Source organism: Rhinatrema bivittatum, chromosome 19 (genome assembly GCF_901001135.1).
Source record: "Rhinatrema bivittatum chromosome 19, aRhiBiv1.1, whole genome shotgun sequence".
Lineage (NCBI taxonomy): Eukaryota > Metazoa > Chordata > Amphibia > Gymnophiona > Rhinatrematidae > Rhinatrema > Rhinatrema bivittatum.
The window spans coordinates 31,054,409-31,081,313 of record NC_042633.1 but is presented as its reverse complement, the minus strand read 5'-3'; the positions used below and the strand labels follow the sequence as shown (position 1 = coordinate 31,081,313).

Sequence of the window (26,905 nt, the reverse complement as noted above, 5' to 3'; positions counted from 1 at the left end):
TAATTTGCAGACAACAAAAATGGAACTGTGGAGGGGAGGGGAGATGGGAAGGGCCAGGGACAGATGTGAACTCTTTCTCACACCCACACATACACAAATCAAAGCCATGTGGGCTGCGCTTGTCTCAGGGCGAACAGCTCCAATGCTCTCTGTTCTTCTCTGCGTCCTCCAAGAGCTGCAGAGCTATAATCCATGCAACTACTGGCTCTGTTCTGTTTCTGCAGGGGGAGCCAGAACTGATATACACTGCTGGCTGTACTCTGCTTTCTTGAGTCCCAGAAAAAAGGTGGCAAAACACCGATCTGGGTTGTTCTGCCAGAAATCAAGTCCTCAGTAATAGCCACAAAAAGGGGTTGAATGATCACAAGCTTGAAAGTTGTGAGTGGAGTGCCATGCATCAAAGCCAGGGCTGAAGCCTTAATCATTGGCACCACTGCTCACAAGCATCAAACTTGTGATCATTCAAGCCCCCCTTTTTTAAATTTATTGTTTATTAACTTTTACAAACAACATAAATAAGCCAAATCTTGGAATAGAAAGCCGAATGGACAAAGGAGATCATATTACATAGGACATAATTAAAGTCCACAAAAGGAGGGAGCCTAGCACAATTTCAGGCAATATATGATATAATATGAGTAAGGCGAAATAACAAACGAGAGCTAATTTTAATTAGGATTCTTCACTATCTTAGCCCATTGAGTTACCGACAAAATAAAGAAAACTATTCTATTGGTTTCTTATCTGCCAGAAATAAAGATAATTGAGCGGGTTTGGAAAAAACCTAAGAAACACCCTTATATTTTATACATTTACAGGGAAATTTAAAAAACAACATTACTCCCAATTGTAAAGTTCTAGTTTTCAAAATTAAAAATTGCTGGCGTCGTTTTTGGGTCTGTTTTGCAACATCAGGGAAAATTCTAACCTTAAAATTTAAGAAAAGCTCAGATCTGTGCCTATCAGGCTCAAGGACAAATGTAACCACCAAAGTAGCAGATGAAACCCCCCTCGGAAGCTGATTTTTCCTAAATAGCTGATAAGTTATCCAAATTCAAGAATGTGAAACATCTTATTGCTTGGGTTTGACAGTCTCTCTTCTGAAATCCAGAACATAATATGCCTTGGAAATAGGCAGCAAAGCTTGTTCAGAAATCTTCAATCCCTCCAGAAAATATTTTTTAAGCATGTCCTTAGGTGTAATCATGACGCTCTTAGGAAAATTAATAAATCTTAAATTTCTGCTTCTCACAACATTTTCTAAGTTCTCCATTTTATAGGACAACTGAGTTTTCTCAATGACAGATGATTGCAAAGCTTTCACCAGTTCCACCCTTGTCTTATTTACTTCAGTTAATTTCTCAACCAACGTTTTAGATGTTTCCAAACTAGAAATTCTAGATTCAAAGTCGACTATTTTGGCCTCTAAAGGTGTAATCGGTAGGAATCATCTTGCTCAAACCTTCAATGGCATCCCATATCGATTCTAAGGTAAAGTGAGTAGGTCTTACCAGCTAAGAAGAAATACAAGGTCCTGGAACCTCTGCTCTGCACTCAACTGGTAGTCTTTCCTCTACTTTGGCAACTTCAGAACTGCCTCCAAGTGATACACCCTGCTGCAGGCCAGAAAGATTGAATGCCAAGGCCACAGAAGCTATAGGAGGGCCCTCCATCTCTGAGACAAAGGTCGTCTGTCCGGCGTCATCAGCCCACAGCGCCTCTCCTCCAGGAGTCGATGCCCTCACGATAGCAGGATTCAGTGGGGGAATCCGAATGCCAGGAGAAAGGATGGTCAATGAATCAGAGGAGAGAGCGATTAACTTCTTTTTCTCGCTCAACTCCCAGCGATTGCACTTCCGGCGATACCTGCCCTCGCACTACATGTGTGTCCATCAGACCATACTGAAGAGAGCGGGGGGGGGGGGGGGGCCTTCAGAAGTTGTCTTCTCCGTCGCTCATCTCTTGCGGCTAGAATGCGGCATCTAAACCCGCAGAAAAAGGTAAGACAGACAGACGCCGCAACCAGTACTGCATTCCGCCACCATCTTGGATCCTTCCCTCAAAACCATGTTTTGAGTCTGCTCTTTGCTCTGCAGTTTCTGCTTCAGCATCCCCACCATCCCCTTCTGTTCCCTGCAATATAGGAGGAGAGGTGGTGGGGAGGAGAAACAAGAGGGGGAGGGCTGGGATTAGGGAGCAAAATTTCTGTTTTCTTCTCTTTTCCCTCCCGGCTCAACCCCTCTGTTTCTCTTCCCCTGCAGAGCGGGCTGGAGAAGAACACCCCTGCTGCTCTGCCTCGTAAGCCTGAAAAGAAGTGCAGGAACTGCGTTCCAGGCCATTCCCCCATAAATTAAGCCCTGTCTGCCTCCATTCACATAGCAAGTCATATGCCTAACCTTGTTTTTTTAATCAGATTTCCTAGTAACAAATGATTTTATCCAGGGGTTCCCTCCCCCCCCCCCCCCCCCAACGTGTAGCTATCAAGCAGATGAAGGTCTGTGGGCTGCTCCTCATGGAACCGACCCACACTAATGTTATCACTGGAGCTAAGCCCTTTAACATCCATCTGGACCATGTAAAGGGCAAAAAAGGAGGAATATAGCTCTTTCATGCACAACTTTAGAGTAAGTTCTAATTGCTTAAATCACCTTTTATCCTTTTAACTAGAAACCTTTTCACTAAGGGCATGGGATCTGATGAGATACATCCCTGGGTAGTGAAGAAACTCGGAGAGGTGCTGGTGGGTCGTCCACTGAAAGACCTGCTCAGTAGGTACTTGGAAATGGGAGTGGAGCTGCAGGATTTGAGAAGGGTAGTTGTGGTCACGCTTCACAAAAATGGAATCAGGGAGGACCTGGAAACTACGGGCTAGTTAGCCTTACTTCTGTGGTGAGAAATCTAATGAAGATGCTTCTAAAGGAAAGGAACGTGAACTATCGATAATGGTGGGTTGCATGATCCAAGACAACATGGTTTTACCAGAGGATGATCAGGTCGGACAAATCTGATTAGTGTTTTTTGATAGGATGACGAAAGAATTACATCAAGGAAGAATGCTTGATGTGATTATCTGGTTTTTAGCAAAGCTTTTGATATGGTCCTGCACAAGAGGCTCATAAACAAATTAAAAAGCCTGGGAATGGGTCCCAAGGTGGTGGAAGGGATCAGAAACTGGTTGACTGATAGGTGACAGTGAGTAGTTGAAAACGGAATATACTCTGCTTTAGGGATCAGTTTCTGGGACTGGTTCAGTTCAACATGTTTGCGAGTGAAATTACGGAAGGGTTAGAAGAAAAAGTTGTCTTTTGTGAATGACACTAAGATCTGCAGCAGAATACAGACAGCTGAAAGGGTGGAGAAAATGGAAGGTGATCTAAGAAAACTTGAGAAGTGGTAAAAGTTTGGGCAGTTGGTATTCAATGCTAGGAAGTGCAAAATCATGCATTTGGGTTGCAAATGCTAAACAGCTTTAGTGCACACAAAGTGATTTAGCATTGCTTATATGCAGAAATGAAACATATGACAAAAAATCCAAAGTAAAACAGTGAAAACAAAATCCTAAAATGGAATGACATGGAAGGTTTATTTCATTCCCACCCCTAGAGAGTAATTGACAACTGAGCTGAGAACCACTAGTCAGATCTATTCAGTCCTTGAGGTGAAAGACTCTGTGAACTGATCTCCAGGTCTACCTATTCCTAGAGATGAAAGACTATATCCTTATACACAGTATTACACAAGCCCCTGAGGGATACAGTCCTAGAAGTGAAAGACTTTGTGTCACTTCCACCAGCCCAATAGACCAGTTGCTAGACATGTCATTCTGAATTTATTTCTGTGTAGAATTTTTTCCTCTTAAGTGTTCCTTGGTGTTCATCTCTGGTCTTATGAGAATAATGTAACACTTGGGGAGAAATATTAGGAAGAGTAACCCTGCAGCAGATGACAGAATGGCAAAAATCTCCACTGCCACCATGTACTTCCCCTGTGTGCTGAGGTATGCAGGAATGAAAGACAGCCAGACGCTCACAAAGACCAGCATGCTGAAGGTGATAAACTTGGCTTCGTTGAAGCTGTCAGGCAATGTCCTAGCCAGGAAGGCCACAATGAAGCTAATGATGGCCAAGAAGCCCATATATCCCAGCATACAGTAGAAGAGTATGGACAACCCATCATTGCACTCAACGATTATCTTCCCACTTTTAGATCTGGTGTTGATCTCAGCAAAGGGAGGGTGACTAGAAATCCAATAAGTGCAGATAACAAGCTGGATGAGAGAACAAAAAAGAACAATTAGGTTGGATAACTTGGACCCAACCCATTTTCGGAGGTGATTGTGGGGATTGATGGCCTTGAAGGCAATGACCACTGTGACTGTTTTTTCCCAATATACAAGACACACTGACAGTGAAGATGAGTCCAAAAGCAGGCTGACGGACCATGCATGTGAGATTCATGGGAAGGCCAATAAATATTAAGGAGCAGAGGAAGCAGAGTGCGAGGGTACAGAGAAGGAGATAACTGAGACCCCGGTTGTTGGCTCTCACAATCGGCGTGTCCTGAAAAAGGTAGAAAATGGAGAGGAAAAGTATGGTGGCAAAAGACAAGATGACAGCAACAGCTGCTAAGGTTGCTCCCAGGGGTTCCTGGAAGGACAGGAACTCGATGGTTTTTGGATGGCACTTGTCTTGACTCTCATTGGGCCAGTGGTCTTCTGGGCATTTCCAACACTCGGTTGTATCTGAAATGAAAAAGAAGCACCATTCACATGTCCAGTCTATGGCCGTAATCTGTCCATCCATGCTATACAAAGCTCTTAATGTTCTAGATGAATAGTAAATGTTATCCCTGGAAGCTCTGTAAATAAATATACTGTAAACATGAGGTCAAGATGCTAATGCCATATAACTGGAAACATTACCTAGGGGTTGATTTTAAAAACAGCGCGCTGCTGTCCATGTGCGTGCGATTCCCAGTGCGCGCACATGGACGCGCCAATTTTATAATATGCGCACATTGGCGCAAGCATGTTATAAAATCTGATGACCGCGTGCACATGAGCACCGGAATTTAAAATCCACGTATGCATGTGCGGGCGGCGTGTGCAGAGGGGCTGAATTTTCAATTAATACACGCGGTGACGCAACCGGGCATCCTCCAGTTCCCCACCCCCCACCTAAACTTCCTCCCTGTTCCTCTCTCCTCCTCACCCCCTAAACTCTTCCTATCTACTTCTATGTTTTGTTTTATTAGTTACTGCTACTCTGGAGCAGAAGTAATCTGCGCACGCTGGCTGTCTTGCCGGTGTGCGCTTCCCCGGAACAGCGTAGAATGGCGCTGCCCCGGCCCTTCCCCTCCCCCCCCCCCCATCCAGACCCTGTCCTGGCCTGCCCCTTTGGAGAGGCCCGGCACTTGTGCAGGTACCGGGGTTTACGTGAGTGACAGGGCCCATTTTAAATGCGTGCGGCATGCACAAGGCCCGGCCACGAGCATAAACCCCGGTTTTTACGCACACGGGCCTTTGAAAATCCGGGCTCTAGTATCCTGAGGCCTTTTAAAAATATATTTTAATCTATTTAAAAGGTCATTTATGGCAATACTGCCATATTTAGGGACTCATCCTGCTAACTTCTAGTCGGATAGCTAGTTATCCAGCTAGAATTTAGCCCGATAAGTTGGGGGTGTTCCGGGGGTGGGCGAGTGGCAATTTCAGGTAGGAGAGAGTCAATTGTATTATAAATTGCTTGGCTAATTCTGGTCGTCATGCTGCTGACCTGTCCTAAAGTTAGCCAGATAAACATATCCGGCTAACTTTAAGATAGCCGAATATATTCAGCAGTGCGACCACATCGCTGAATTTACCCTGCTAGTTAACTGGATACATTTATCTGACTATCGCGCTGAGCGACTCAGTGGCTAAATATTGCCCCAGTAATTAACACGCCTTCTATTGGAAGAACATAATAACTGCTCAGAGTCTCTCTTGTACTTGAAATATCAAGATCACCATAAATGTTCCCCCACCCCTCACCTCAGTAACATTCTTATAGTGATCCAATAAACGGTATCCCAACCTGCAGGGATGACCTTTCCTGCAATAATGGGCAATAGAAACTGAGGGGAAAGAAGTGAGTCATCAGATTAATAAAGGTGAGAAGTGAGAATAAAATTACCAGCCTTGACATTTTTAGCTGTCCTGCCTTTTACAGTTACCCATAGTGGGTCTCTTTCAGCGCTATGGGGCAATTCAAGTTGTGGTAAGAAACTAGAGGTTCACCAACAAGCTTCATGCCATTGGAAATAGGCTGAACACCATCTGTGGGCCTCGCCTTTTCCGTCCTTTCTTACAGAAATGGAAATTACAATTCCTAGCAGGCACACTAGGGATTTAAAATGAGGACAGGTTCAAGGCAATCATAGTAATTATGGAACCCACAATGGATTCAGCCAAAGGCAGCCATGAAATCCTGGAATGTACTGCACCCAGTCTTGGAAAGTCAAAGTCGTATTATGTAGGAATCCTCATTAGCTCACAGATGACCGGAGTCGAGACTCACCCGTTTCATTGGCTATTTCTCCAGCAGAGCAAAGGGACGCAGTCAAAACAACAAGAGGGCTGTCCCCTTTTAGCAGACTTCCTGTATCCAAACAGGGCATCTCTCACTGCAGACGACCTGAACGAGGTGTCTATGGATTATAAGAGGAGTCAACACAGATATATAAACTTCTGGCCATTTTCTGTTATTTTATTCTCTCTTCTCTGCATTTTCATTCTTTCTACTGTAAAACCAACAGATCTAACCTGATCTATGATTTCCTCTGTCTTTCACCACATATAAGGATTGTCTATGCCTTTCCCCCAAATATTCCTCACATTTTTCTTCCACCATCTTCATTCAATGTTTGGTCCATGAACACACACCGGCCTTGGCGATACAAAAATATTTCCTTTTGCTCAGACTTTTTCTGCTCCCATTATGTCTACAGTTTTTTCCTCTTTTTCCTGAACTGTTAGGAAATTGAAGCCTGAGCAAAAAGATGCACCTTTTTAAATGTATGCAAACCAAATGACTGTCTGGCTTTTTTCCCCCCTAATTGTATGCAGTTCCTGAAGCATCCCAAAGCCTTCACCATTTTAATGAGTTTAGGTAGTTTATTTAATATTCTTCATATATATACCACATTCCTACATGAAACCAAAATAGCTTATAACAAATAAAAGAACAATTACAATAAATATATAACATCTATAAACCTCCTAAAACATCCCCTATCAGGCAACCAGCAATCATGTACTTTCATCAAATTACCAACACCACTCCATACCTCCAAAGCATGAGATGAAATACATCAGAAAACCTCACATTCAAAATCATCATCTACAGGGAAGACAGTTCTCACCCTTGGAAATTGCACCATCATTCTACATTCCTACATGCTTGCTCGATCATCTTGCTAATTCTGATTCGACTGTAAGCTCTTTCTAATGCCTCCGTTCATTTACGTTTGTTGTAATCCTTCTCGAGATCAACTTTGGGAACAGGTAGAGGATATCAAAGGTTCATAATAAATCTAATATTCAAAGACAATAAATTCCACTGAAAAAGGTGCCTGATAGGAAAAATGAAACTGACTGGTATTTTCCCAGACAGATCTTTGTCAGTGATGTGCTTTTCAGTAGGGCTTGATTACTGTCATATAATATCCTTAATGGCTGATTTGAGATTAACACCCTCAAAAGATAATAAAGGTTGAGGCCTAGTTAAAGTCTTAAACATCAAATGCTGTATTTTCAACATAATCCTGCCCCAAACTGGGAGTCAATGTAACGTGACAAAAATGACAAAGTACCAAATGTGGTGGATTAGTGAGATGCAGTTGAACTTGCCTATCTGTACTTCAGTAAGGGTTTGACACTGTTCTGCACAGAAGACTGGTAAGTAACTTGGAAGCCTGGGAGTGGGATAAGAACTGATTCAGCAACAGAATGTAGAGAAAGGTGATAAATGGACTGAATTCTGGCGAAGGAAAAGATCTCATAAGCAACTTGGTGCAAAAATTGGAAAAGAGTTCTAAAATACATGTTATAATTATTATTATCATCATCATCATCATCATTAATAAAAGTGATGTACCAATGGACCCATTGCAGCAAACTTGTTGGATTGTAAGGTAATTCCTACTGTAACTGATTTATCACTTGCCTTCAGCTTGGATATTTGAAAGATGAGCAATTAAAATCTAGAAGAAAAGAATAGGCCAATGGTTTTAAAAAGAGCTTGTGTGCCAGAAAGTTATAAAATCATGCAGCTGAGGTGAAGAATCCATTAGTGTCATGTCAATTCACAGGACAAGAACTTGACATTGTGAAAGAAGAAAAAGATCTTGTAGTAATCATATAACATGTCCTGAAGGGAGCAGGTCAATATTATCAAGAAACTAGGACAACTAACAGTTGGTTGCTAAAGGTGAGATATTATCAGAAGGTACAAAGGAGATGGTGTTGCCTTTGTTTAGGTCACTGGTGAGATCCCACCCTGGGTATTGTGTTCTGTTTTGAAGACTGCACCTTCTAAGGAGAATGGACGTGGTTTAGGAAAGGGCCACTGGAGATACACAAGACCTACAACACAAATTTTACAAGGAAATAAACCCACTGGAGGAGAACGGGAAAGGGGGGGGTCACGAAAGAAATATTCAAATCTTGAGACTCATCATTAAATTAATGGGCAGTGAAATGTGTCATGGAAAAGTAACTTCACGTTTGGTTTCTCCAAAGCTGGGTTATAAAGCCTAATATACTGAAAAATATGTTGCTCTATCCCACGCCTAAGAAAAGAACCTCTTGTGATGGGACAGCACAAATTTAACCGATGCCATCCATGGAATTTCCGCCACAGTAGCTGGCTGTTTCCTCAGAGCTTACTTTGTTATGGGATCCCCTGGATCCATCCCCATTAGTGTCCAGGTATTCCTTACCTGTTTAAAGTCTATAGTTACTTTGATGCAATTCAAACATTGCTCTCTGCTTCAATGGCAGAGGGGGAAAGAAGTGGATTCGTACAGCAAATCAAGGGCCTCGACTTTGATGGTGTGGGAAACTGATAAGCATGGGGGTAAGGGGGAATTCCTTATTAATGCAGAACCGAGACAGTTTTATTTTGAGGTAGGCAATAATTAATTGAACATCTGTCTGTGCAGTAGAGGGGAGGTCTGTAAACCAACTTGCAAGTGCAGATTCAAACAATAGCAACAAAATTGCCAAATAACTGGGTCCAGATCAAATTTAAAAATGGCTTAAATAATCAAAATGCTTGCATTGCTACAAATACAAAGCCTCTTTTTAGTACTTTTTTACCAGTTGGGTTTACTGCAATAATCAAATGTATTTTTATTTATTTATTTAGATTTTATATCTGCTTTTTCGTCACTTCAGAGTGTACATCAGCACAGATTACATTCAGGTACTGTAGGTATTTCCCGTCCCCAGAGAGCTCACAATCTAATTTTCTACCCTGAGGCAATGGAGGGAAAAGTGACTTGCCCAAGGTCACAAGGAGCAAGAGGGGATTTGAACCCTGATTTCCCTGCTGCTCTAACCACTAGCCTATTCCTCCCTCTAAACCAAACAGCACAGGTATTTTTGCTTTGATCATCAACCCCCTAAAGTTACCTGCACACATTTATGGGTATTTTTTTAAAGGCAACAACAATGAATGCTGCTTTGAATATTCCAAACTATGCATGTTGTTGCCTCCTCCAACCTATTTCCACCCTGGGAATACCTCAACAAGTATGTGAATAAAAGTACATGTGTTAATGATGTGAGTGTATACTTAACTTGCATAGAGTATGAATTTTAGAATTCTTCCATCATAGGAATTTTTACCCTCAGAAATAGCTTTTATTATGGCCCTCCTCAGGAATTCCTGACCTAAGACAGAACCAGTGCTCCCCAGTGGTGCCTGCTCCAGTTAACTCTAGAATTGATCACAGGCATGCAAGACCTACATTATTTTTGGTTTTTCAAATTCAACCAAGATAAACATTGCTATAGAAGTTTCTGTTCCATCCCATAAATGGATTTTTACTTTACTGAACCCATTGTAGGTGACTGAAAAGTCTAGTAGTAACAATAAGAGCATTTCTATGTCTTTAGTTTTGCTCTTCAGGAAGATTTAATTTCAATGATTAGTTTAACTGAAAGCAAGAGATTAGTGGTCCATTTGCCAGATCCTCTATGGATTCCACTACCAATTCTGGGGTTCACCGGAGATCTCCAATAAAAACTGTTTGAGGCTTTTCATCATTTTAGCACAGCAGGAGATTCCTGGGCCTAAGTGCACTTTCCAACTAATTACAGTAGCAGAAGAAGCACTTTCCTTTCTGACTTCACATAGCAGTGCCTCTCCCTGAACTCACTTTCTAGAGCTTATTGTTCCCTCTACAAGTCAAAAAGAGCAACCCACTTGGTCTTTCTGACTCATTGTACCTGTGGTATGCATTATCATACATATCTAGAGGTCCTATTTTACAATATTTTCCTAGTTGTTAGACAAATAAATTCTTACCTTGGGGACCCTGCTACACCACAACAAGGAGTCATGCTCTGAAGTTGCAGGGAGTAGGATTTAGAAGAAACATGAAAATAGACCTTTGCTGAAAAAGTCATGGATGGCTGGAATAGACTACCAGCAACTAAAACCATGACAGAATCCAAGCACGATCATGACAATCATAGACAAAAGAGAGGAGGAGAATCAAGGCATGACAAAGGAAGCTTGGGCTAGTGATACCACAGTCCATTTGGTAGATTTGTGGAAGCACTAAAGGCTACAGTTCCTCTGTAACCAAAGAATTTGATGATGGAAAGCTGGTGGTTGTCATACATCATCCAGTAAGGTCATGGGGGAAAGAAGGTGGGACTATTAGGGAAATAGTTTCATTAATTTTGGTAACTTGGTGGTAAACTTGGTAACTTGGTAACTTGGTGGTAAACAATAGTGGATAGGAGGACAAGAGTGTTGGCATTAATTACAGAGACTTATACCTTCGTTTATCCTGTATGGGTGGGAAACATAGAGGAAGTCAACAAAACTGACCTAGAAAGGAGCAAAATCCTTCAAACAGTCAAACTTCTAGCTCTCACAGCTGGGATATAGCTTTTAGACGTGTATACCAGAAAAATGGGGCAGATTGAGGTCTTTATCTATCATCATCAATTATAATATTATATTTCAACTTACCTGGTATACTTTGGGTTCCCATAAAATGGCAGTGAAATTCAGAACTGTTTCATCCCCTGGGTTTGCCTGGCATCATATCTACCCACTTTTATGACTTTGCTGGTATCATCTAGCTCGATCTGAATATTCATGATGTCAAAGATAGTAGGCACATCTCCATTTACATCAAAGTAGACTTCCTCTTTGGACTCTGTTGTGAAATGCACATTCCTCAGGTAATGGAGGACCTATTAATTTCAGTGATGAAGGAAAAGCATTGTGCAAAATGTGAAGATAATCTCTGTAGGAATGTTAACTTATAAATTCCATTACGGATCACTGCTTCTACCTCTCCCCACCAAAAAAATGATGTCCATTTTCACTTAGTTATCTCTTCATCCACCCAGGCCTCAATCTATGGTTGCTACTTCAACCTGATCAACCCAAACAGGCTGATCTTGTCTGTTCTTGGCATACTGAAAGTATGGAGGTATAATTCTGATTTTGTTAAGAAAAGTAGAAGTACATTTTCATGGGATCAACCAGGACTGCATTAGCATATTTGGATTGACCTCAGAGTGCTGGCAACCCCTATCTGCTCCTTCTCCTCTACACACAACTTGTACTTCCATTCTAAACAGGCTCTATGGCATTCAAGGGGGCAGGGATGGTTCTTCCATTTAGGCAAAATTAGGTGGTCACTTAGAGCATCAAAATGTTTGGGTCGGCAAAGTCCAGCCAGTGTGAGGTCCACAAGGGGTACAGTGCCAGAGCCAATACCACCAAAGGAGAGAGCTCTGTGCTGGAGCTACTGATGCCAGTAGGAGGGAGCACTGTGCTGGAGCTGCTGCGAATAGGTACGTTAGGGGAAGGGGGGTGCATGACTGAAGGTCTGAGTAGGGTGCCAAATGCTCTTACACCAGTCCTGCGAGGGGGATGGACAAACATGGGGACATACCCATATAGTCAGCAGTCTTTGCTAAGAGCTGTGCAAGAATGCAGTCATGCACAACTTTAATCCCTCCAATGCACTGCTGCTGAATCTCGCTGGAGGTGATTTACGCGGCTGCCTTCCAGGTTCTAGTTTTGGTTGCATGCAGCCGATAAGTTTAGCATGAGTGAGCTCCTGACCTGCCACATCCAATCCTTCTCTGAAAGTTTACTCTGCTTTCTGGCAATCTTCTTCCTGCTGCCTGTGGCCCTTCAGCAGAGCTCACACTTGCGGTTTGCCTCAAGAATGGGGGGGGGGGGGGGGAATTAAAGTTTTTTGCTTGAATGTGATCTTACACACTCTTCCTTCAGGTTTGAGGAGAGGAGGAAGGGGACTGTGATAGCTTACGTTTTACCTCATGGAGATCAGCTAATCCTGTCAGAGCGACTGACAAGATGACATTTCATTTAAGAACCATTCAAGATAACAATGTGTTGTTGATACGTTTCCATCGACTTGAATGTGGTTTAAACACTCGCCTTTTTGGATTTATACTGTGCTTATTTTTGTGAGGTCTATTTGTTATCAAGGACAATTCTTGCATGCTCTGTGGTTCTAGTTATTTATCTGCACCACATTTACTCTGTTACCTATATGTATTTCTGCCATCTACATCATTAGTAAAACAGTAATATTATTGCTATTATTAATGAGGAGGTTATGGTCTAGTGATTTATATTTAGATGTATCAGTGAGAATTTACTATTGCCCAAGTTCTCTGTGTGACCTTTCCTGGGTCAGCTACTGAGTCCCTGTATGGACCTTGGAGCTGTCACTTAAGCTCCAAGTGCTTCAGGTCAAGTCATGACTCAGCCACTAACTGCCAGGGTGACTTTGGGTGAGTCATTTAAATTCACTGTGTTTCATTTCAAATCCCTATTCAGTCATTGACTTCCTGTGTGACCTTGGATAAGTTACTCAGCTTCCCTGTTCTAACCCCCACTGTCTGCCAGTGACCCCCAGGGACCAATAACCTTAGGTCAATTTTATAAATTTATATTAGATAATGCAATAGTAACTTTTTGCATGCTACCCTGGTCTTTGAAGCTTGCATGCAGTGGCATTAACTTGCTGTCTTGTCCATCTGCCCTAGAGTTGGCTGCATGTGTGATTCCAAATTTCTAATGCATAAATACCACAGAATCCCAAATATTATTTCCATTACCTGCCAAGGTTTAATATTATGAATGTTGGCATCTATTTCAAACTTTTCTTCCATGGGTCTATCTGAAATCATGTTGTGCAGAGCATGTGCATAGGCATAAGCAGCCAGGTAAGCATGATAGGCCACCACTTAAATCATTCAGCTGAAAGATCGCTGGGTCCAGTGCTTTGACGTCCTCTTTCACCTGTGCATGGGATGACGTCTTCCCTAGTCAGATTGTGGGTTATGTTCTGTTCCCCCCATTTGCAATCAAATACCTTTTCCCAGAAGAGCCTGGTTAAGGCAACCAAGGTCCCTGCAGAAGGCTGAATATTATAGAGGAAATCAGTGAACAGGGGGATATCATTGGTGTAGCCAAAAACCACCAGGCTACCATTAAGCAGCCTCCATGAATCCTTGGTGAACAGCTGAGGGTTGAAAATCCACCCTTGCTGAGAAGACCCAGACCATAGTGGTGATGTTGCGGAGGAAAAGAAGCTCCAGGATAGGCTTCATGTGCATTTCATAGCAGTTGCACACAATCACACTCACCGAGGACTGATGAATCACGTCTACCACCTTCATCAATCTTTCTCTAGTGTAGCGATCATCGATCTTTTCCAGGAAGGCCACACAGCCACCATTCTCCACCACTGCTGCCGTGTCTTCTGGCTGCTTAGGCTGGCAGTGTCAGAGTTGGAGGACAGAATCCCCACCCATGTCCAATTGATTGCCGGAACCAGGTGGGCAACAGCCAGGGGCTGCAGGGTGGTCTGCAGGGAAGGTGCGTAGAAGATGGGAACTGGAGCTTATCACTCAGCATTGGGTTGCTGCGCTGTGATGCTGATCTGAAAAAAAAGATTCACATCACCTCTCTCAGATATGTATCCACAGGACTTTGTACAAATGTAACACCTACTGATGCCTTGGTTAGTGAAAGTATAAAAAGATATGTCAAAAGGGTAATTAAGGGGCCTTCTGGACCACCTGGAAACTTATAGTATGGCCTTAACAAAGGAGATGTGGTCTAGTGGGAAGAGCATTCAAAAATGAATTTGGAGAACCTCAGAGACTTATTTTCATACACTGTGATGAGAAAACGTTTGTGAACCCCCTAGGGTCGACTGTATTTTAACGCAATTTATATTCAAAACTTGATTACATCTTAATCTAAACCTTGATCAGAGAGAAAGACAACCTCATTGAATAAATAGTTCAGTCTAAAAGAATGGAGTCGGATTATTTGTTCAGCATATAACTATGCTTCTGTGGAAAAGTACATGAAACCCTTCATTCAGCAGTGAGCAGCAAAGCTTCAATGAAACATTTCCTGTAGCTGATGATCACTCTTTCACATTGCCCTTGAGGCGTTTGTCCATACACAGCTGTTTCAGCTCTGACATTTCTCCGGGCTTCCTTTGCCTTCTGGGCTTGCCACAACATATTGTTTAGGTTGGGATTTTGGGTTGGCTAATCCAAAACACTAAGTCTCTTCTTTTTCAGCCATTCTGTAGTGATTTACTTGAATGTTTAGGGTCATTTTCTTGCTGAATGAAGTATTTTCAGCTCAGCTGTAACTCATGAACGGATTGCCTGACATTCTCCACTAAACTTTTCTGATATAAAGCGGAATTCATGGTTTCCATCGTCCATATCTCTGATGCATCAAAGACAGCCCCACACTAATGATACCTCCACTGCACTTGACAGGTTGAGATTTTTATTCTGGAAGGCAGTGTTTTGTTTTTTTTTTTGCCAAAGAAAACATTGTTATTGTGACCGCGAAGTTCTATTTTTGACTCATCTGTCCAAAGAAAATGATTCCAGAAGATGTGTGGGTCATGCAGATGCTCTTTTGCAAGCCCGAGGAAAAGCAGCAATATTCTTTTTAGAGAGCAGTGGTTTCTCCCTTGCTTTCCTCCTGTAAGCACTAATCCCATTCAGATGTTTCCTAATGGTTACTTGCATGAGCCCTCACATCAGCTGCAGATCTATGGATGTTTAGTCTGGGGTTCTTAGGGACTTTCATGAATCATCTTATGGTTTGTTCTTGGGTGATCTTGGCAGGATGACCTCTCCTGGGCACAGGGCATTGTAGCCCTTCAACATTTTCCATTTGAAGGCTGGCATGGCGTTCCAAACATGTAGAAATGGTCTTGTAACCCTGTCCAGAAAGACGAGCACCATTAGCTACTCCCTTTTTGGAAGTCCTCTGAAATTGATTGTGAGATGATGAATTCTCCCTGACTTTTCTGCTGAAGACTAAACGCAAAACCTTTTGAACTTTTGTATAGGACTGGATGCCAAAACCCTGTGGCACAGATTTACTCTGCAGATTTACTTGTTTCCCAATTATTTAAACCCTTGATTTCAATTATGCAATTAATTGTGCTAAGGAAACTAGGGTTGCACTTACCATTTCACACGTTGATTCTGAATTAGTTTCATTGTTGCACATTTCTAAATTATTATGTCTCAAGAAACAGAATTGTTTAATTTAAACTCTCGTTTAATTGCATAAGAAAAGATTGCTTTCATTTAAACAAAGGTATCATGGCAAGAACTTGTATTTCTCATTATTGTACTTTGGGGGTTCACAAACCTTTACTCAGCACTGTATTACAGGACCAAAAATTTCCTTAAAATTCACCTTTTTTAAGCCTTATCCACAAAAATATAGAGAGAGGCTGGAGGTGGTCCAGTAAAAGGCTACAAAAATGGTACAGTCTGCATTTAAAGCCCTATGAGATGAGACTGAAAGACCTAAATCTGTGTGTCCTAGAAGAGAGACCAGGAATCTAGGATAGAGTTATTCAAATGGCCGAGAGGTATACATAATGCAGAAGAAGTAAAACTCTACATCAAGAGGTCACGGTATGAGGATCTAAGGAGGAAGACGCAGGTGCACATCAGAGAATATTTCTGCACAGAAAGGGTAGTGGTCAGATGGAAATGGCCTCCCGAGGGAGATTCTGGAGACAGAAATAGTAAAATAGATCCAAAAAAGCCTGGGATAAGCACAGAGGAACCCAAGATGCAAAGAAGTGAAGGGAAGCTGGAGATCTAGTAGGGTCTTTGGTTAGGCATCAGTGAAGGTGGGCAGACCTTTATCTACCATCATTTTCTCTGCTTGCTTTTCTCTTGATAGTTTCTGTGTACCTCAGTTCTTACCCAGATCTGCCACTAACACACTATTTGAGATAATGGGCCTAAGCTTTCTTGCAGCCCAGGTATTGGAAATGCTTGATTATGCTTAGTGAATGGTTTTTAAAGGCTTGTCTGTTCATCTGGAGAGTCTGAGCCTCTCTGAGTTTTGCCTCCTCATATTTATGGATTGCAGTGCCAGTTTCCTTAAGAATAGAAACAAGTGCAATTCCGTGGAAGCAATGAAAGAATTATTAGGATAGTGAAGAATAAATGGAACAAGAGCTAAACCAAGGAATCTCCTACCTGTGGGATCCTGTAAACCCCAAGTATCCTGGCCATGACCTCAGACACTGATGTGTACATCTCCCCGATGAGTCCTGCCAGGCTCAGGTGAGCCTCACACTTATAATTTGGGAGCGTTTGGTTTCCCCCCGACAATAGCAGCAGAGTGTCCTGGAGAGCGACTACCGCCGATAAACAAGAGTCCATGAACCTGAAGCCCAGGGTGTGGTTTGGCAGCAGATGTGGATTCTGGTTAATTTCTTCTATGGCAAACAAGATGGCCATTATGTCTCGGTAATACCGCGTCTGAAATCTGTTAGGGAAAAAAACAAAAACTTCTGTCATTATTTTCACCATATGGAAGATGCTCTGTTAGTAGAAACCTCCTTCCCTTCTAGTAAACATAAAACCTTTCTATAGGACCCAACGTGGAACAAATATTCCTGGTTTTCAAAGGCATATGGCCTTATTATAAAGTATTGAGGAGTGGCTGTCTATGAACATGGGAAGCCAAGGTTCAAATCCCACCGCTGCTTTTTATGACCTTATACATTTCATTGCACCTCCATTGCCTCAAGTACAAACTTATAGCTGGATTTATCAAATTGCTGTAAATATCACATGTAGTAGAAAAAGGGGCATGTTAATTCTTAATTATCACAATGTGCACTACATTAGCGCTTCACATAGGTATTACCACAAAATGCATTCACTTTTCACACATTGCGGTAATACCTAGATATTGCATTTTCCTAGCTGCAAAGTGCTCATTTCACGAGAGAGAGAGGAGAGAGAGAGAGAGAGAGAGAGAGAGAGAGAGAGAGAGGAGAGAGAGAGAGAGAGACTATCTACAAGGCCCTTCTAGTAGTTTGCTATTTATATCTCTATAGGAGGCCCATCTAGTAAGTCGAGGTGAGGTTTAGGTGGTAGTGTAGGGGTTAGGGGCCACTTTTACATGCAGAGTGAGATGTGCACATCAGTGTCTGAGGGCAAAACAGATCGGTTTCAAGTATATATTAAAAAGTAAGGCCACAAGGGCCGATCCTTGGGGCACTCCAGATAAGATCTTAAACAAACCAGTCTTCTTACCAGCTACTTGCACCCAGCAACGTCTTTCTCTCAAAAAGAAGGAAACCCATCTCAGGACCACGTCACGTATCCCAATTTCTTGCAAGCATTTTAATAAACTATTATAATCAACAGTGTCAAAAGCCGCTAATAAGTCCATCAAGACAAGTACAAATTCGGTGCCAGAGTCAAACCCTCTCCTAAACACGTCACATAATGATAATTCAGGCCTGAACCCATAGTGCTGCAAATCTAGAATGTCATTCTCAGCCACGAAATTCTGTACATTTTTCAAAACAATTTTCTCTAAGATTTTTGTCAGGAAAGGGAGGTTGGAGACCCATTGATAGTTTTGAAAATCGTTCAATGCCAAATTTGTTTTTTTTAGTACAGGTTGCACTAGAGCTTCTTTCAGACGAGTCGGAATGTTACCTTCGCTCAATGACAAATTCACAAAGTCCTTAACAAAAGGAGCGATATGCTCCCCGAAGCATTTAAAAGACACATTTGAGCAATCACTCAATGTACAATAGTTGGATTTGAAATTTACCATAATACTATTAACTTCATTTCTTTAAGTTGATTTTGTGCTTCCTGAATCTTATTTGATATGCATTGATACTTAGATAAGTCTTAGCCCTATATTCTTTCATCGTTTACAAATTCCTTTTTATCTTGTTCTTGGAGGGATTTCCTCCAACAACACTCATAACTGCCTCAAATTTCCTCTTATAGAATAATTTCTAACGTCCTATTTGCTTTTTTGGCCACTGCCACACCGAGGTAAGGATTCCAATGTGTTTTCAATATATAGACTTCAAGATCCTCTTACTGAGTGGTAACGCCTAGCATTACCCAGAATTGTCAGGATATGTTGCATTCACTTTGCAGTTTTCTACATTAAATTTCTTCTGTCATTTAAGTGCCCAGTCCTCCAGTCTCACAAGGTCCTCCTGCATTTTCTCACAATCTGCTCATGTATTAGCAACTTTGATTGCCACACTCATTGCACCCTTTTCCAGATCATTTTTGTGAATGTTAAGCAGAAGGTATCCCAGTACAGATCCCTCGGGCATTCAACTATTCTCAGTACCTTTTCTGGATCTGCTAAGGATTTTTTTTTGTGATAGGGGGATCCGAACTGCACACAAAACTGAAATTGCAGTCGGATTATGGATCAATACAGGAGCAGTATTATGATATTCCCTAACTTATTATCAATGCATTTATTATCAGTTGTTTGTCTGCTGCCACACACCGAATTGATGATTTCAACATATTTTCTACGTTGCAATGACTTTGAGATCCTTTTCCTGAGTGGCGACTTCCTTATATGAAACTCCTCATTGTATACCTTTAGTTAGAAATCAGTTTACCTGTTTTCTTTGCACTTGTCCACATTAAATTAAATCTACTATTTAGATGCCCTGTTCCCTAGACTGGAGAGATCCTTCTGCAGTTCCCCACTGTCTGCTTGGGTTTCAAGAATTTTGCTTCATCTGCAGATCTAATCAACTCACTCCTTGCTCTCATTGCCAGATAATTTAAGTGAATGTTAAACAGTACTGAAGCCAGTACAAATCCCTGGGATGATCCATGATTCACCTCTCTTCTTTGGGAAAACGGACTAAAAGTCCAGCTCTTTCCTATCTTTTAAGCAGTAACCAACACACAGCAGGACATTGCCTTCTATATAAAAGACCTTTTCATGTGCTGAAGACCCTCGCAATGCTTTGGCAAATACCTTCTGAAAATGCAAATATAGGATAGCAACCGTGTGACCCTTATCTACATGTCTAAGCCATGAGCTTCTGCTTCTTGAGCAAACTTTATACTCTCTGGTTTTCTAGGGGTTCAACTGCTTCCCTTACAGGAGGATTATCAGTTTCTGTCTCTATGGCACGTTTCTTCTCAAATACATTTTGACTTGTCTCACTACTGTTTAGCATCAGACTTTCCATGATTTATGCTCTTGCCTTTTTTCCACATCTGGAGCTCCTTTCCTTTATGCATTTAACAGCGTCTTTCTTTTTCCCATTGGACCATGCTGGCAAACGTTTGGCCTTTCTTCCATCTTTGTTAATGCAAGGAAAACATTTTAGCTCGGGCTTCCAAGATGGTATTGGCGTCCTCTTCCCCCCATTCCTAACAAATCTGGAAGCCTCTTCTCTGTACTATTGTGTCATCCGTACATTGGGACTTCAGAGCTCACCCTGCCTCTGGGGTCCTGCATGTGGAAAATGCTACCCTGGAGGTTCTGGTAGACAAGATTTACCATACCACAAAATATATATATATATATATATATATATATATATATATATATATATATATATAGAACAGAACTAGAAAATGTACAGAGAACGGCAACAACATTGATAAAGAGGTTGGATTGGCTCCTTTCTGAAGAAGGCTATTTAGATTAAGGCTCTTTTGCTCAGACAAGAGAAATCTTAGACAGGATATAAAAGGGATTTACTTAATTTTGTGTGGTATCATGCAACAGGTTAATAGGGAAGTGTTATTTAACTAACAAATAGTACTAGGATAACGGAACAATTCCTGGAAGTAACAGATAGATTTAAAACAAACTTAAGATAGTATTTTTTTCAGTCAACCTTTAATTAACCTATGGAATTTATTGCCAGAAAATGTGGACAGGTCCATAAATAATTATTAGCTTGACAGACTTTTGTTTCTCGAGCTCTAAAATCATTTAGCCTTTCTTCATAAAGAAGTTGTTCTTTCCCTTTTAATAATCTTTTGTTGCCCTTCTCTGCACCTTTTCGAATTCTGTTATATTTTTCTTGAGACAAGGAGATCAGAACTGCACCAGTACTCAAGGTGTGGTCGCATAATAGATCTATGCAGAGGCATTAAGACATTCATAGTTTTAGTCTCCATCCCTTTCCAAATAATCCCTAGCATCCTATTTGCTTTTTCAGGTGCTGCAACACTAAGGATTTCAATGTATGGTCCACAGTGACTCCAAGATCCCTTTCTTAGGTGGTTGCTCCTAATTCGGACCTTTATTATCAATTCCTTTCTGAATCATAATAATCTATTTCCTTTTTCAACTGAACTGAGAATTTCAATGTATTGTCGACAATGATTCCAAGATCCTTTTCCTGGGTGGTGACTCCTACTATGAAACTCAGCATTTTTTACCTACAGTTTGGATTATTTTTTCCTATGGGCCTCACTTTGCACTTGTCCACATTAAATTTTATCTGCCATTTAGATGCCCAGTTCCTCAGACTTGCAAAGTCCTTCTGCAGTTGCTCACAGTCTGTTTGTGTTTTAACAGCGTTGAATATTTTAGAGTCCTCTGCAAATATGATCACTTCACTTGTTGCTCCATTTTCCAAATCATTAATGAATAGGTTAAACAACATAGGTCCCAGTACAGATCCTTGGATTTATAAAAATCCAAATATACTGTGTTGATTGGCTCACCTTTATACACATGTATATTCACTCTTGAAAATATTCTAATAGGTTAATAAAGTATGACCTCCTTTTGCTCAGTTCATGCTGGCTCTTCCCCATTATGTCATGTCATGCTTATCTATATAATCAGTAATTTTATTCTTAAGAATATCTTCCACCATTGCACTGACATGAGGCTCACAGTCAGGTCTGTAGTTACTTGGGAGACTGTTGGAGCCCTTCTTGAAAATTGGTGTTATATTTACTACCCTCCAGCCTTCAGTTACAGAGGCAGATTTGAATGGAAGATTACAAATTACTAGTAGTGGTTCTGCAGTTTTATATTTGAGTTCCTTTAGAACTCTGGGGAGAATACCATCAGGTCCTGGTGATTTGCTACTCTTTAGTTTGTCAGTTTGCTCTAGCACCTCTTCCAGATTTACACTGAATTGATTCAGTTTCAAGGAATGGTTCAGGTGTGGGCAGCTCCACAACATCCTCCTCAGTGAAGACTGAAACAAAGAATTCATTTAGGATCTGATTTTAAAAAGCATTTACATGCTTAAAATGTGGCTTTACGTGTGTAAATTATCTTTATTCGAGAAAATGTGACTTTTTAAAATTGCCACAATACATGTCATTGGATTGTCCATAGGATGTAAATCCTATGGACAGTTTACTCAAGTAAATGCCTTTTGAAAATTGCTACAGTTATGCGCATAACTCCTTTGAAAATGACCTCCTTAATTTTTCTGCTAACCTCCTTTGGCACCCCTTTTACCCCACCCCCTGTCACCTAGTGATTAAATGCCTGCCTTGCAGGCTTCCTTTATTAAACATAATTGGTACAGTTTTTGTTATTAGATTTTGCATTTTGGCAATCTTTCCCCCCGTTTGTCTCTTGGCCAGCTTGATTAATGTTGTACATCTTATTTGGCAAGGCTTATGTGCCTTCCTAATTTCCTCATTCGGTTCTGCTTTCCGTTATTGCAACGATGCCTTTTTGGTTTTGGTAGCCTCTTTCACAGCGTCATTTAGCCATGCTGGCAGACAATGCATTAAGTTGGGAGGATGATTGGAAAGAAACTCTAAATCATCCCCAAGGCATTATCTGGTTCTGAAAGAATTCGTCCTATCTGGGACCTAAACACAACCCAAATAAAAGACCACTGAAGATATTCACACTAACATGCTGCTTGGCTTTGTGACATTGGTCTGCCGTTTATTACCAACCCTAGTTTATAATCAAACTAAAAACATACATTTCTCTGTAGAGTGTCTTACCCCTCACAACGTGATGTCTTAGGAATTGCTCTGAAGTCATGAACTTGGAAAACCACACCTGCATGAGCCAAAGTTACCACCCCCAGGACATAGTCTCCATCCATGGTGAAGGGGCTCATCTTCTGGAGCTCCAGCTTGCATCCTGGCACTGTGGCTTTTCCCATGTTAATAGCAAGCAGCAGAAAAGTCAGGCAAACTAAAAGCCCCATTTCCTCACCCTCTTTCAAAACGTTTCATTACAGAATGCAAAGAAGATGGAAAGGGAAAGAAACATGAAAAGCAAAGTGAAGCATAGACAAAGAGAGATCAACAGCCAAAGTGAGATCTAGAGAGAAGAGAGAAGGAAAAAACATTAAGGGGTGAATTTTCAAAGCCATGTATGCATAGAAAACATGTTGGGTTTTTTTTTAAAATGTAGATGGCTGTTATAAAGTAGCCTGGATCTCAGCAAGTACAAAAGTATGTATGCAACCCAATTTTGCATATTCCCTGGGTGAGACATTTAAGAGAATGGAGTTCAGACTTGTGCACATACATTTTCATTTCTAAAAGAATGCACATAAGTTAAGCCACACAAGTTCCACCCTCAGTAAAGCAAACAGATGAGTTTGTGCATAAGCCCGGGAACTTACCTGGGAATTTTGTTTAGTGACCTTATGCTCATAAGTTCACATTAAAATGTGGAGTAAAGTCTGTGTGTAAAGTTACATACAGATATGGCCTCTATCTACAGAGATAGGAAATGACACTCAAAGTGATGCAAGAGAGCATTGACCATGGAATAACCATAGACTGAGATCAAGATTTGGAGAGGAAAGATCTAGGAAAGGAGCAGATTACGATCCCTTAAACATGGCTTGAAATCTGGAGATAAGAGGATATTCATAACGTTCTCAGAAGGCAAATAACTGGGCATACGCATCTGTCTTAAGAGGCAATGGGGTTTATATCTTCTCTGCCTGGGAATGGTTTCCCTGACCCTACAATTTACGACTCCAAATAAACAAGATAGTGCTCAGGTGTCTTCCTGCACTCATTAGTCATTACATGATGAGAAGGTGCGTGACTTATAATAACGGGGCTGGTTGATAATCACAGCTTGGCATCACCTCCAGGACATACGGGAGAAAGAAAACACATTTGTTCTAATTTCTGATTTTTTATTTTTTTTTCTGTTATTTTAGAAATGGGAGGCTTAACTCTTTGCAATCAACAAAGAAAAGTCCACCCTTGATATATGGGAAGAGTTCAATGAAATATTTGGAGACACCAAGAATTCAGAGATTTAATGAAGGAGGGATGGTTACAGGGATCCAGAACTTTTCACCTCAGCATGGTTCATGAGATTGGCAGAAGGATACAGGACTTTCCCACTAGATGGCGTAGTGCTCAACCTGTCACCTCTAGTATTGAATGATTGAAGGGACTGGTATAGGGATCCAGAACCCTTCACATCTAGGACTAAACTGTTCAAGGTTGGATGCATAAATGCTCATTCAGTTAGGAATAAATGTCCCCTTATAATTAATGGTAATTATACAAATGAAGGTCATCCAATCTCAATCACCAAAATGCAAAAAAAGTAGACCATTAAACAAAACCACATTTTTTTAAACATTAACAAGTAAATTTTAAAAGCTGCGTACATGCACCCAAGCAAAAATACACTCAGTTTTATATTGTGCGTGCAAATAGACACATACCATTTAAAATATCTCTACTGCGCATATGTGTTGGAGCCTTTATGGGGAGGGGGGAGAGAAAGAGACTCTTTTAACGGGACAATCTGACACTCTCTATATATCCCACTGTAAGAGGGGCACTTTCAACTCGGAATAGGTTGGGTTTTTTGGGGGGGGGAGGGAGGGTGTTACAGACCCTTGTGCCATAGGCAGACCAATGTAACCCCGCCTCCCCAAACCCACCCATTAATAAGAACTCTTTTCTTATTGTTCTTAGCTCCAGGAACTAACAGAACTGGTTCTGAATATAAACCAAGATAACTATCAGATAAGTCCTCTCCTTTAACAGTGGACCATTAAAGATGGAGCTTTAACTCAACAGTTGTTCAAAGAAGCTGATTCTTTGTGTAAACTCTTTTCAGCTGTTGTTACTAGAACCAGCTGATGAATGGTACCTTGAAGAGATTACTAGGAGACTTCTCGGGGAAGCATAAGTTAGTTATTGTTTGAGTCTCTCTCCTGTTGTCTCCTTTGACGTTTTCAGGCCGTGAGTAGCCTTTCTTTCTTTTTTTCAACTCTCTGAAGGTATAAATGGCTCTTGGTCTTTCTGGCAACCAAAGTGTCAGTGTACACTTATTTGTGTAATTTGAGTGCAACAAGCTGGTGTTAGGGTGTGCTGGTTCTTTGTCCTCGCACCAAGCCTGGGGTTTGATGATAGGGGGGTTCGGTTTGCATTTGCTGTTTGATTCGCTGAAAGGCACTGGTAGATGCTCTCTTAGGATCCCTTTTTATCAAAATGTGCCAATCTTCTCCTAAGCTGTACTTTAAATGAATGAAAAACAGGATTCCTGACTACACTAACATGATAAAGTCTTCTGGTAAGGGAAGCCAAGTATTGTCTCGTTGGCTTGGTATCACTTAATAATAGCTATGGCTCCAAAAATGAAATGATAATTAAGTATCCCTATTTTTTATTAAGACAAAGAAGGAGGTTTTGACATGTATTTTCTGACGCAAACGCACAGAAGATTTCCTCTCATTCTAAGGGATGGGAGGGTAGAGGAAGAGGTCGAATAGGAAATCTGGCTCAGATATGTAGAGGGACACAGGACACATAGAAATGAGTATGAGGTACAGGCTTCCTATATTAATGGTCATTAGCAGATTGAGAGAAATGTAGGCTCTCAAGGGATATAATCTTCTGGACCTTTTATGTAAAGTTATTCATCCACTCATTCTATGCTTTCCTCAATTCCCTGAACTGCATGCACAGCTCCAGTCCAGGTCTTGCTGACATAGCAATCCTTAGGGAGAAAGCTAGGTCTGGATTCCAAAGTCGCAGAGGAGATGGATTAAGCTTTCATCCGAAGCATTCACCTGGAACTATCAACCCACTCCTCCAGTCAGGTTTTCATATTAGCCACTATCAATATGCATGAGCTGGAAGAGCCTACATTGCCTGCCTTGATTGCTTATTGATCTTCATCCATATCAATCAGGATATCATTAACACTTGGCAGCCTAGGTGTATCATTAGGAGTGCATTGGGAATGCCATCTGGAACATGGATAGGCACACAAATCAATGAAATTCTGGACCTTTGTGACATGTTCATTTGTGTAGGGACTTCCACAAACACCACTAGTCCACCACAGATGTCAACAGCTAATAACCCATAATCCAAAGGGTAAGGGTGAGAAGTTTGTGGTGTTGTTGGAGTCCCAGTACAAATGATATACTGGTAGATAGGATCTAGCAATCTGTAAAAATAAAGACAAATTAAGATGGCTGCCAAAGGGGACTACATTTCCCAGAATCTTCAGTACCCAGTCTCTAAGTGAGCATGAGCAAGCACAGGCTGAGTAAGAGTGAAAGATCTATTGTTGAACAGTGCTGGAACTTGAGAGAGGTTAATCCTACCCTCCAAGAGGAAGGAATTCTAGAGTTTGACACTGGTTAAGTTGGGAGAAGATCTGCTAGGGGGATTTACCATGGACAAAGAGAATATTGCTTTTTTAATTATAATTTTTGTGGTGATGTTCCTAATTTTTTCCATACTGGCCTGGATTCTTATTTTTAAGCATTAAATACATTTTCATTGAAAATTAGTTTTGGACTCCATACTTATTCATTGGAACTATTTTCACCTGAGAATACTACTGACCAATGATCCAAAAGTGTGGGGTGAGTGTGATTTTGATGACTGTATCCACCACTATACCAATGAACCAGGAGGTTAATCGCCCCCTGCCCCCCCCCCCCCCACACACTGGATTTACCCCCAGTGTCCCAAGGGGCTTTTGCAAGGCATACATGAGAAATTACTGGCACAATCCCTATGAAAAAAAAAACATGCAACCATGTAAATATTTATTATACTCTGTCCCAATTTTTAAAGTAAAGTAACTTTGCATGCAGTCACTGAAATGAGCTGTGTTATTTCCTAATTCATAGTAAGTGTTTCTTTCTCCACTGCACATACCTGGTTCTGACCTTGAACAACAGGATTGGGCCAGATAGGTGCTACTCTACCAATAGCAGCCATGTGTCCATCCACTAAGCTATCCAGTACTAGAGGTGAAAGACCTGGTATCATTGCGCCCATCCAGTACTAAAGGTGAGAGACCCTGTATTGCTGTACCAATCCCCTAAC

General features: G+C 41.2%; 1 pseudogene; it reads right to left on the bottom strand.

The window, feature by feature from the left end:
- Positions 1–3,829: 3,829 nt before the first annotated feature.
- On the bottom strand, positions 3,830–22,734 carry LOC115080345 (annotated as a pseudogene).
- Between the last annotated feature and the right edge of the window lie 4,171 nt (positions 22,735–26,905).